The sequence below is a fragment of the Phyllobates terribilis genome, unplaced genomic scaffold (genome assembly GCF_046119375.1).
Source record: "Phyllobates terribilis strain yellow unplaced genomic scaffold, ASM4611937v1 Scaffold_7__3_contigs__length_470593459, whole genome shotgun sequence".
NCBI lineage: Eukaryota > Metazoa > Chordata > Amphibia > Anura > Dendrobatidae > Phyllobates > Phyllobates terribilis.
The window spans coordinates 420,765,464-420,778,901 of record NW_027362767.1 but is presented as its reverse complement, the minus strand read 5'-3'; positions in this window follow the sequence as shown (position 1 = coordinate 420,778,901).

Here is a 13,438-nt window from a genome sequence, read left to right as displayed (position 1 = left end):
CCTGTTTCATTTATAAAGGAGGGACTCTGAAAGTCACAAAGCCTATTTTTACAAGGCCATGTGAAAAGGTACATGGGAATAGACCCCCCAAATAAAACCACTGAATTTGACTTTATGTTCCGCTGCTATCATCCGGTGGTGTTGAGAAGTCTGGCCCAATCCAGCCCTTGCTAATTTTTATGAGTCAGCTTGTCAGCATTTTCAGTTGACAGGTGGATGCACCTATCAGTTATAATACCCCTGGCAGCACTAAAAACCTGCTCTGACAAAACGTTAGTGACAGGGCAGGCCAGGACCTCCAAGGCGTATAGCACCAGTTCTTGCCACATGTCCAGTTTGGATACCCAATAATTATAAGGCACAGAGGAATCACGGAGGACGTTGGTATGGTCACCAAGGTACTCCTTCAGCATCTTCCAAAACTTTTCCCTTCTTGTCAGAGTACCCCGCGTATCAGGGCCTAGGCGCTGGGAGGGTCTGAGAAAACTGTCCCTGACCTTTGACAGTGTTCCTCTGCTGCATCATATTCGTGTCTCCCTTGCCTGTCCAACAAACTGTGACCTCTGCCACCATATTTTCAGATGGGAATTTTTTAATAATTCTTCAACAAGGGCCTTCTGGTACTGCAAAATTTTATTAGACTTCTCCGCCACAGGAAGGAGAGATAGAAAGTTCTCCTTGTAGCGTGGGTAATTAGTGTCAGTCAAAATGTGTACAACACGAGGATCATGGGAAAGGCAGCGGAACATAAAATCAGCCATGTGTGCCAGACTGCTAACAGCCAAGACTTCCCTGTCCTGAGCAAGACTCCCATGCTTTCCTCCTCATCCTCCTCCTGATCCTCCTCCTCATTCTCCCTCTCCTCAATCCATCCACGCTGAACAGACAATATGACTGTTGTGTGGGTAGTACCCTCTGTAGCGCAGAAACCAGCTTCTGTTCCTCCTACTCTTCCTCTCCCTCCTCATTATCACCCAATCCACGTTGAGATGACATGGGGCTGGACTGTGTAGCATCACCCTGTATAGTTCCTTGCTCCATATCATCGTAGTCCGCCTGCAATGCCTCCTTTTTAATTGTGAGCAGCAAGCATTTCAGTAGACAGAAAAGCGGGATGGTGGCGCTAATTATGTTGTCGCTGCTCACCATCTTGGTTGAGTCCTCAAAATTTTGGAGGATGACACAGATGTCAGACATCATTGCCCACTCATTAGTTCTTATGTGCGGAGGCTGACCTGAATGCCGACGGGCGTGTTGAAGCTGGTGACTCGCCCCCTGGGCAGTGGGGCACTCGGATCCCAGCAGTAGGGGAACGATGGGAGTAGTAGTGGCAACCCGGTTCCGTGGCTCAGGGTGGTCAGGCCATTGGTAGTCCGCTATGTGATGTTGATTATGTCCGACTACGCCACCCGTGGATTTGCGGTCATTAGGAACCGCCGCTGCAAGCCAGACCGCTGGGGCTGATGATGTATGCAGCTGGGATGGTGTGACTCCCCACGGGAAGAGTGCGGCCCCAGGGCAGTGTAGTGGATGTTGGGAGTGATGGTAGTGAGAGTCCCAGTGCTGATAGTGCTGAAGGAGCAAGGAGCACGCAGACAACAGGTTGCAGTCCAGGGTCTTTACTAGAACAGGTAAATTGACCCACAAACAGTCCCAGCTAGGAGGGGACCTGGATGTCTGAGAGCAACGGGGAAATTGGCCCTGGTCAGGGTGAGGGTGTAGGCCTACCGTGCTTTCTGTGCTCCTTCTGGCTATCTCCTCGTTATAGGGTAACAGCCCATGTTTCCGAGCTTTCCGTGTATTCTCGCCTGTATGGCCTGCGACGTGGGTTCCTTTCTGCTCCCAGCCTTGTACGGCTCTGCTGGTCCCTTCTGTTGTGGCAGGGCCTCCAGGCTTCTTAGGCCAAGGAATATACAGTCCCCTGCGAACTGGTTATCTGCTGGAGGATGTGGAATCCTCCCAGCCTCAGACACCAAAGTCTGGTAAATTAAGTCCTTTCTCTGCCAAGACATGCTCTCTTCGCCTCTTGTCTCTGGCTTGTGGCTCTCCTACTGCCACACTTCCTCTTAGGTGCAATACAAAACTGTCTGTCCCTGCTCTGCTCTGGGACAAGTCTCAGTCCTGAGACAGGCCTTCAAGTTCTCTCTAACCCTGCCCCCAGCACCAGCTTTTATAGGGGCAGCCTGCTCCCCCTACTAGCCTGAGACAGGAGGTACTGTATGCTAATGTTCCCCTGACCAGAGAACCTCCCCCTTGCTCTCAGACACAGCTTTATTACATTTTGTGGCATCCGGGCCAGGGTGACACATTCCCCCCTAGTGAAATTTAGTACTCCGGGACTAAACAATAAACAAAGACAATATGCATAACCATAAAACATTAATAGACAGACGACGCACAAATTGAGTTCTTAAGGTCACAGTGTGGTCTGTGACCGGGTGTCCATATCACCAGCACAACGGGGAGCCTTAACCAGGTGGGGGTCTGTCCTACCCCAAGTCCTTCACAGTCTTAGTACATTCCTTGGTTAGGCTCCGAACGCAGTCCATACAAGTCCCGGTTATAAAAAGTCCATAACCTTTGAGTCCTTACTGTAGCTGCAAGAAACTGAAACACAGAATTACCAAACATGCATGTAACCTGGCAAACAATTCAACATTTGGCAACAGGGTCATTTACAATTTTAGTACACTTTATATTCTCCAGCGAGCGGTATCTGCCCCTTTGTGCTCCTGGTTGACCTACGTAGCCCACTGTCTGGTGGTGGACCAACCTGGCTTTCCCCACTAGCGTTAGGGGTACAGCTACCAGCTGGGTGTACAGGTAGGGCAGGCAGCTGTCTGCGGGTCCTTTGGCTTACCGCAGGCATGGCAGGCTCACTGTCAGCAGAGGGTTGACTCTCCTGGGCTGCTGGTACAGGCTCTTCTGCCTCTGGAACTCCTTGCTCCTCTTCACCTTCCAGCTCTGGTGTTGGTTGTTGCAGTGCCGGTTGCAGGAAATGCAGGACGGGTACCACTATGGCATCATTTATGCAAGTCCAGGACTGAGGGAACTCTCCGAGAACGGTGCTGATCATTTCTTCCTTGTCCTCTGCGGGTTCAAGGTCACTCTGATCCTCTTCTGCACTACGGAGTTGCTCGGGGCACCTTTTGAGGTGGTCTCTGGAGACAGTGCTAGTGGTTTCTCCTTCGTCCTTGGTGATTACGCACACCTTTGGGTTGTCGTGGTCAGACTGCAGTACGGTGTAGGGTTCCCTTTCCCACTGGTCGTCCAACTTATGTAGCCTTCTCTTCCGCTTCAGGACTTGCTCACCAGGTTCTAGGGGACCAGCAGGGGCGTGTTGGTTGAAGAGTTTTTCTTGCCTCTCTCTCACCTGGGCCAGGCTCTTCTCCACACTCTCCTGTACCTTCTTGTACTGCAGTTGCCTTTCCGTATCCCAGTCCGCATCCGGGGAGGTGTCCTCAGGTGTTAGGACTCCCATCTCCAGGTCTACGGGCAGCTTACCTGGTGCAGTTAGTAGCATTCACCGGGATATGATTGTATAAGCCTATCAGGTCCGGCAGTTTTTCTGGCCACAGGCTGCGTTCCTCCAGGGGTAACGTCTTCAGGAGATCAATGACTATATTGTTCATCTTTTCACACATCCCGTTGGTTTGGGGGTGGTAAGGCGTTGTACGAATCTTCTTACAGCCATAGAGGTTGCAGAACTCCTGGAAGATTTCAGCCTCGAACGCTGGACCCTGGTCTGTCAGGACCTGTTCCGGATACCTGTGTGAATGGCAGAAGTATTGCTGGAAGGCTCTGGCCGCTGTTTGGGCTGTCAAGTCTTTTACCGGGACCACCACTAGAAAACGGGAATAGTGGTCCACGATTGTCAGGGCATAGATGTATCCAGACCGGCTTGAAGCCAATTTGACGTGGTCCAGAGCTACCAGCTCAAGAGGCTGCGTGGTGACGATGGGCCTCAAGGGTGTCTTCTGGCTGGTGCGGTCCTTCCTCCTCAGGTGACAAGGACCACAGTCTCTGCACCACTTTTCTACAGCTCCTCTCATGCCGACCCTAAAGAACCTTCCTCTTAGCAGGAACTCCAGTTTCTTCCAACTGAAGTGTCCCGCTCTGTCATGGTAAGCCTCCAGGACCATAGCTGCATCCCGCCTTGGGACCACGACTTGCCAGGTCAGCTCGTGCGTCCGGTGGTTAACAATCCTTCTGCACAACTTGCCTTCGTAGAGGAACAGCTTGCTCTTCTCCTTCCATAGCTGCTTGGCTTCCTCTGGGGCATCTGGATCTAGGCGGGCGTCTTCCCGGGTCAGCAGATCTTTCACCAGGCGGACTGCAGGGTCACTATCTTGGGTCTCGGCCCCGCTGTGGTGAGGTAGGGGATTGATCATCACAGTTGTTAGATCCTCCTCCTTCACGCGGTGAGAGTGTTGAGCGGCTCCATACCGGTGAAACGCGGGGAGTTCTACCTCCTCCAGCTCTTCTGGCTCTTCGTCACCCTCAGGTAAGTGAGCCATTCTTGATAGGGCGTCCGCGTTGGCATTGGTTTTGCCTGCCCGGTACTTGATCACGAAGTCATAGTTGGAGAGACGGGCCATCCACCGCTGTTCCAGGGCACCCAGTCTTGCATTGTCCAGGTGTGTCAACGGGTTGTTGTCTGTGTACACGGTAAACTTTGCGGAGGCCAGGTAATGCTTGAAGCGTTCCGTCACGGCCCACACCACCGCCAAGAATTCTAGCTTGAAGGAGCTGTAATTCTCCGGGTTCCTCTCGGTGGGCCTCAGCTTCCGACTGGCGTATGCGATCACCCGTTCTCTGCCCTGTTGGTTTTGGGACAGTACGGCTCCCAGTCCCACATTACTGGCGTCTGTGTGGAGAATTAAAGGCTGGCCGTAATCAGGGTAGGCAGGGATCTCATCCCCCGTGAGGGCCATCTTTAGCTGGCGGAAGGACTCCTCTTCCGGTTTATCCCACTTGAAGGGCAGCTTTTGACTTTGGGACTTAGACTGTCCAATCAGGATGTCCTGCATAGGAGCTGCCATCTTATTGAACCCGGGGATGAACCTTCGGTAGTAGCCTACCAACCCGAGAAACTGTCTCACCTCTTTGATGTTCGAGGAGCTTGGCCAGCTCTTGATTGCCGTGACCTTGTCAGGGTCGGGGGCCACTCCTTCCGCGCTTACCACGTGCCCTAGGTACTGGACCTTTGGTTTCAGCAGGTGACACTTCGATGGTTTCACCTTCAGGCCATAGCCTGCCAGGGCTTCGAACACCTCGGCCAGGTGCTTTAGATGGTCCTCGTAGGTTTTCGAATAGACGATCACGTCGTCCAGGTAAAGGAGGACCGTCTCGAAGTTTCGGTGCCCTAGACAGCATTCCATCAGCCTCTGGAAGGTCCCTGGTGCGTTGCAGAGCCCGAAGGGCATACAGTTGAACTCACTCAGTCCCATCGGGGTGGTGAAGGCGGTCTTCTCCTTGTCAGCCTCTGCCACAGGAACCTGCCAGTACCCGCTAGTAAGGTCCAAAGTAGAAAAGAAGTTAGCTGATTTTAGTGCGGCTAAAGACTCCTCTATTCTAGGCAGCGGGTATGCGTCTTTGTGGGTGATACGGTTGATTTGTCTATAGTCTACGCACATTCTCATGGTGCCGTCCTTCTTTTTGACCAGAACCAAGGTGGCTGCCCAGGGGCTACAGCTGTCTCTAATGACCCCAGCTTCTTTCATCTCTCTTAGCATGCCCTTTGCGTTCTGATAATGTGCAGGGGGTACAGGTCTGTGCCTCTCTTTTATTGGTGGGTGGCTCCCTGTTGAGATGTGGTGTTCTATCCCTTTTACTCTGCCGAAGTCTAGCGGGTGCTTACTAAAGACTCTCTCGTACTCCTGTACCACCCGGTAGACTCCTTGTTTTTGGTGCAGGGGAGTGGAGTCAGCACCCACATGGAGTTTCTGGCACCAGTCCTCCTTTTGTTTCTGGGAGCCATTACCCTCCGCCTGTGGAGATGGAGGCAAGGGTTCCACGGCCCTGATAGCTTTGTGTTCGACAACAAACAGTTTGGCGAGTGTAGCGTACCTGGGTAAGTGTACTTCCCTCTCCCCAATGTTGAGGATGCGGACAGGCACCCTCCCATGACGGACATCAACCACCCCCCGGGCTGTCAAAATGGTGGGCCTGCTGTCTGAGTACACGGGTTCTACCATGGCTTGGTAGTCTCTACCTCTCAACCCGATTGCAGTCCGACACCAGATCATCATTTCACTTTTGGGAGGCATGGAAATGGGGAATGGGTCACTCAGTCTTACGCTACCGATCTCACCACCAGACAGTTCTACCTGCTGCCGTCTCATCAGGGCTTTTATCTCCTTGTTGAGGACTCTCTGTTGGCTGGAACTAGCATTCACCGCCACCTGTTCTAGAATTACAATTACCTCTGAAAGACAATTTTCAATTACGTTAGTACCCACAGTTATTTTAGGGTGACTTTCACGTCGGTTAATGTCCACAACAATCACTCCCTGTGCCGGTAGTTCAACTTTACCAATTTTAATGGTCATCTCCTTGAACCCCATCTGCGGCACGGGTAAGCCATTACTGGCGATGATGCTCAAGTTACTGTCTGGATACCATGTGATATCAGCATCAGTCCAATACTGCTTAAAAAGTACATAAGGGATAGCGGTTACTTGTGACCCGGTATCCAGCAAGGCGCTCATGGGGATACCGTCCAGCACCAAGGGTAAAACCGGGCGCCCCCCAACGTACTTATCGCGCCAATTATAAGGGCCTGGTGATCTTATGCCTGGGGGTTGGCCCTCTGCCCCAGTTTGGACCCGTTTAAATTACAGTACCTGGAAATGTGTCCGGGCTGGTTGCATCGATGGCAAATCCTCTGCGTAGCGGTCTGTGGGCCTCCCTCGGAACGATGGGATCCTCCTCTGTCGACGCCACGGGACATCCTTCGGACTTGAAGCCAGCTCGATGGGTCTTGACGGGTCCACTTGCAACGCCTGGACGGTCCTAGTCAACGCCGCGACGCTCCTGGTCAGCTCCTGGACTTGGTGGTGCAGGTCTTTCGACGGGGCTTGGTTCAGGGCCTGTGCATCAGCCCCCACGGAGTCCATAGAGGAGGGCGCCGCCTCCTGGTGGTAGGTGAGAGCAGGGCGCCGGGGGTTTATAGCGCCACTTGTTGCGGATTCATGGAGCACCCTTATGGCCCTGTCCTTAAATTGGACAAAGGTCAGGTCGGGGTTCTGAAAGAACATGAGGCGCAGTTGGGCCCTGTGGGCGCTAGACAGCAGACCTTCTATGAATTGTTCTGTTAGCAGCTTATCCGTTTCCTGCACACTGCCAGGGTCATTTTGTTGAATAGCCCTCAAGGCTTCCTGCAGATTTAAGGCATAGTCTCTGATGCTGTTATGTGCCCGCTGCTTACATCCATAGAACCTCATTTTAATCTCAGCGGAGGTACGTGTGTCAAAGGTACCCCGCAGCCGGGCCAGAATACCCTTCACAGTCCTTTTCTCCTCAGTGGGCCATGATTTTACCTCCCTTTGGGCTGCGCCAGTTAACTGCCCTGTTAGTATGCTGACCTTCTGTTCCTCTGTCAGGGGGTAGACTTGGAACAAACTGTACAGCCTTTCCTTGAAGTCAGTTAGGGCATGGGGCTCCCCTGAGTACTTGGGCAGCCAGGCCGCTCCAGGGATGTAGGGCAGGGAAAAGGGCATCACCGCTGCTGCTGCTGCAGCTGCGTTGGTGGTAGTGGGTGCCTCTGTATCCGACATCTTCCTCCCCCCTAGTTAAGCGTGGCCTACCTTCCGAAGATCCTCTTCTGTAGGCCGCGGCTCCGCTGCTGCTGCTCTGGACGAGGACCTTGCTTCGCGTCCTGATGACGTCATCGTCGCTCTCTCTCCCTTCCAGGACCTTGCGCAGCGTCGGTGCGTGGGGCAGAGCTTCGGGTCTCGCGCGCTTTCGGCGTCCACGCCCCTCTTCTTCCCGCGCGGTGTCCTGAAGATGGCGTCCGACGGCAGGAAAACGACTTCGGATGGCGGGAAAACAGCTGAAGATGGCGGGAACCGACTGAAGATGGCGGGAAACGGCTCCGGATGGCGGGAACCTTCACCACGGCAGGTATGACAGTCTTTTGAAGGCACGCAGTACCCGGTGGTTGCGGGCACGAAATCCTGCCGACTACGCCAAAGCTGACTCGCCCCCTGGGCCGTGGGGCACTCGGATCCGGGCAGCAGGGGAACGATGGGAGTAGTAGTGGCAACCCGGTTCCGTGGCTCAGGGTGGTCAGGCCATTGGTAGTCCGCTATGTGATGTTGATCATGTCCGACTACGCCACCCGTGGATTTGCGGTCATTAGGAACCGCCGCTGCTAGGCAGACCGCTGGGGCTGATGATGTATGCAGCTGGGATGGTGTGACTCCCCACGGGAAGAGTGCGGCCCCAGGGCAGTGTAGTGGATGTTGGGAGTGATGGTAGTGAGAGTCCCAGTGCTGATAGTGCTGGAGGAGCAAGGAGCACGCAGACAACAGGTTGCAGTCCAGGGTCTTTACTAGAATAGGTAAATTGACCCACAAGCAGTCCCAGCTAGGAGGGGACCTGGATGTCTGAGAGCAACGGGGAAATTGGCCCTGGTCAGGGTGAGGGTGTAGGCCTACCGTGCTTTCTGCGCTCCTTCTGGCTATCTCCTCGTTATAGGGTAACAGCCCACGTTTCCGAGCTTTCCGTGTATTCTCGCCTGTATGGCCTGCGACATGGGTTCCTTTCTGCTCCCAGCCTTGTACGGCTCTGCTGGTCCCTTCTGTTGTGGCAGGGCCTCCAGGCTTCTTAGGCCAAGGAATATACAGTCCCCTGCGAACTGGTTATCTGATGGAGGATGTGGAATCCTCCCAGCCTCAGACACCAAAGTCTGGTAAATTAAGTCCTTTCTCTGCCAAGACAGGCTCTCTTCGCCTCTTGTCTCTGGCTTGTGGCTCTCCTCCTGCCACACTTCTTCTTAGGTGCAATACAAAACTGTCTGTCCCTGCTCTGCTCTGGGACAAGTCTCAGTCCTGAGACAGGCCTTCAAGTTCTCTCTAACCCTGCCCCCAGCACCAGCTTTTATAGGGGCAGCCTGCTCCCCCTACTGGCCTGAGACAGGAGGTACTGCATGCTAATGTTCCCCTGACTAGAGAACCTCCCCCTTGCTCTCAGACACAGCTTTATTACATTTTGTGGCATCCAGGCCAGGGTGACACACTGGTACTCAACAACTACCTTCTACTGCTCACAAATCCTTCCCAACATATGAGACTTTTGAGTTCAAATGCATGGTGACATTGCACACCAGTCGGTGAGCTGGAAGCTGCAAATGATGCTGAAGCACGGCGAAGGCGGCAGAAACTGTTGGTGACTTTCTTAAATGTGCACACATGCAGTGTACTTTCACAAGCAGCTCAGGCAGATCCGGGTAGGTTTTGAGAAATTGCTGAACCACTATGTTAAGCACATGGGCCAGGCATGGTACATGTGCGAGCTCGCCTAGCCTCAGAGCCGCCACCAGGTTCTGTCCATTGTCACATACGACCATGCCTGGCTGTAGATTCAGCGGTGACAGCCACGGACCTGCCTGCTCTGTTACAGCTGTCAACAACTCTGCAGCGGTGTGCGATTTGTCCCCTAAGCATATTAGCTTCAGCACAGCCTGTTGCCGCTTGGCCGAGGCAGTGCTGCAGTGCTTCCAGCTTCCAACTGATGTGGTCATTTCGGAGATGGAAGCTAAAGAGGAGGAGGAGGTGCAGGAGCTGTAGAATGTGGGGGCAATGCTGATTGACCTAGGGCCCTCAATACTCGGCGTCGGGAGGATGCATTCTGTCCCAGGGTCAAACTGGGTCCCGGCTTCCACTATATTAAACCAGTGTGCCGTCAGCAAGATGTACCGTGCCTGGCCACAAGCACTTGTCCACGCGTTTGTGGTTAGGTGGACCTTCCCAGTAACTGTATTGGTGAGGGCACGTGTAATGTTCTGGGACACGTGCTTGTGTAAGGAGGGGACGGCACACCCAGAGAAATAGTGGTGACTGGGGACCGAGTACCGAGAAACGCCAGTCATCATCAGGTTGTGGAAAGATTCCATCTCCACAAGCCTAAAAGGCAACATTTCAAGTGCAAGCATTCGAGAAATGTGTGAGTTTAGTATTGGGGCGTGTGGGGCATTGGCTTTGTATTTGCATTTGTGTTCAAAGGACTGGGGTAGCGACAACTGAACACCGCGCTGGGAAAAGGACATGGTTGCTGATGGTGGTGGATGAAAGTGTGCAACAACAGGTGCAGGGCGGGAGGCATCTTCGCCTGCGCCATGGACAGAGTATTGGCTTGCACGCCAACAGGCAGTGGTGTCACCCGCAGACACTGTATCTGGAACCGGGCAATCGGCCCAACTAGTCGGGTGCTTTGCTGTTATGTGCCTGAGCATGCTTTTGGTGGTCAGGCTGGTAGTTTTGCTGCCCCTGATGATGCAGGCATAGCAGATGTTGCAAATGGCCTATCTGGGGTTAACTTGACAGTCTTTTAAAAATAACCAGACAGGAGGAAGACCTAACAGTTGGACTGGCAACTTTCCTCATGTTGGTGTTCTGGGGAAGTTGCCCGCATTGTGTCTGTGGCCACCCCACTGCTTGTTCCTGTCTGTTGTGGTGCTATGCCTCCCTCACCCTCTGTGCTGCTATTCTCGCTATGCATGTCACCTTGCCAGGTTGGGTCAGTGACTTCATCGTCTACCACCTTGTCTTCCACGTATGCATCCTGGGCCTCCTCCTGACTTGCTGGCAATAGTGTCTCATCGTCATTCACCTCTTGCGACAGTAATTGCACTTTCCCACCATCACCTTCATGTGAAGATGGCTGCTCAAATATTTGGGCATTGCACCATGCAAATTTCCTCTTGCCCTGCTTGAAGTGGGCCGGGCGAGAGGCCCAAATCTATAAATGGAAAAGTGAACAGCTCTTTGGAGTGTCAAGGTGTGGGATCACTTGTCTCCGGTCACTCAGCATGGTGGGAGGAAGGAGGATCAGGGTGAGGAATACGTGGTCCAGACTCACGGCTACTGAGACAGGACCGTGTGGAAGACAGGGTGGTGGTCGTGGCAAACTGACTGGAAGCATTATCTGCTATCCAACCAACAACCTTTACACACTGCTCTGGCTTCAAGAGTGGTGTTCTGCAGCCCCCTACAAAGTGGGGCAGGAATGTAGGGAGACATGATGTGGGTGCTTGTTATGCTCCCTCAGCAGGCACAATTTCAGCATACCCACGGCCTCGGCCTCTGCTTGCTCCATCACCATCACGTTCACTTCCCATTACTTGCCACGCACCTTGCCCACTTTAAATGGAGTATATTATTTGTCATGCTCCCAAAAATGTCAGGATTATTACTGCAGTAATATCGGATCACATATGATGACCACGGTTTTAGGCAGTGGCCTAATAGCATGGTATTGGTCAGGGACCAAGTGTGAATAGGTTTGAACAACACACCACTGGCAGACTTTAAATGGAGCATAATATTAGGTCACATTCCCAAAAATGTCTGAAACTGATGAAAGATGAAACTGGGCCTGCTGAGGATTCACAACAAACACCGATGTCATGTCGAACTACCTTCCTGTCCCAATTTCTAGGGGTCCGCGGAACACCACTATTGAAGCCAGAGCAGTGTGAAAAGGTTGTTGGTTGAATAGCAGATACATTTTCCAGTCAGTTTGCCACCCCCACCACCCTGTGTTCCACGTGGTCCAGTCTCAGTAGATGTGAGTCTGAATCACATTATTATTATTACTTTATCACCATTTATTCCATGGTGCTTTACATGTGATAAAGGGGTATACATCGCAAAAACAATTACAATAATCTTGTACAAAAATGTGACAGCAAGTGGTACATGAGAGGAGAGGACCCTGCCCGCGAGGGCTCACAGTCTACAAGGCATGGTTGAGGATACAGTAGGTGAGGATAGAGCTAGTCTTGCAGGATTCACAACAAACACCGATGTCATGTCGAACTACCTTCCTGTCCCAATTTCTAGGGGTCCGCGGAACACCACTATTGAAGCCAGAGCAGTGTGAAAAGGTTGTTGGTTGAATAGCAGATACATTTTCCAGTCAGTTTGCCTCCTCCACCACCCTGTGTTCCACGTGGTCCTGTCTCAGTAGATGTGAGTCTGAATCACATTATTATTATTACTTTATCACCATTTATTCCATGGTGCCTTACATGTGATAAAGGGGTATACATTGCAAAAACAATTACAATAATCTTGCACAAAAATGTGACAGCAACTGGTACATGAGAGGAGAGGACCCTGCCCGCCAGGGCTCACAGTCTACAAGGCATGGTTGAGGATACAGTAGGTGAGGATAGAGCTAGTCTTGCAGCGGTATGGTAGAGCGAGGCTTACTGGAAGTTGTACGTGTGGCACCCCTGAGGGTTCAGTCACCACAGAGGTACTGCACCTCACCCAGAGGTGTGGTGTCTCCTTCTCTCAGGTAAGGAGGGAGTGCTGCCTGGAACCCCAACACCCACATTCAACACTACACTGCTCCAGGCCGGCTGGAAGGGCAAGATGCATGTGCACAGTGCTGAGCTCTGTCCCTGGCTGGAGTGGGGGGAACCAAAGGTAGGGGGAATCAGTAGTGGGTGTGGGTTGGAGGAAGCAGAGTAGGGGAGCACCATAGAAGGAGGTATATAAAGGGAGGCCATCTTAGGGTGGCAGAACAGAGGAAAGGCCAGTAAGGCAAGACAGTCAGTCTGGGAGCAGAGTCTCCTTAGGAGCTCTGCCCCACAAGTGGGGCCTAGTGCTAGAGGCCCAGGAGGGGAGCAGAGGAAGAAGGCTCTGTTCTATTGAAGGGATCCCAGGGGGTACGGCGAGTGCAGGACAGCACCCGTATGCCCTGAATCTGTCAGAAGACAGAGGGATCAGGCCGCAAGAAGGGGACTGGCCCCTGGACCAGCCGTGTTACTCCAGGTCTCGGCTGGAAAAACCGGAGGCTTCTGGCTTTTATAGGTCAGTTGCCAAAGCCTCATTCTAGACACCGTGAGGGTCAAGTAGGTCCGGGAACTCCAGTTTGACAGGAGGGACTTCAGAGCACCCGAACGGGACTGTGAGTGGGGAAGCGCAGGGCAGGAGGGAGAAGACCCAGCGTGAAGTCGGTCTAGAGAGGAACATAAGGAAAGCGGGGTTCCGTTAAGTGCTCCTAACCTACCTGAGGAAGAGCTGAACCCCCGGTCTGGTGAATGCAGCGCGACGTGGGAGGCTGGCACCCGCACAGTGTATCAGTGGAACGTACATGAGAACTGTGAGTAAAAACTCAGATGACTGCACCGCACTGCCTCCGTCCATTATTTCAGCTGCGCCATCTTTCCCCCTGCACTACGACGCCCAGCACAACCAACAATATC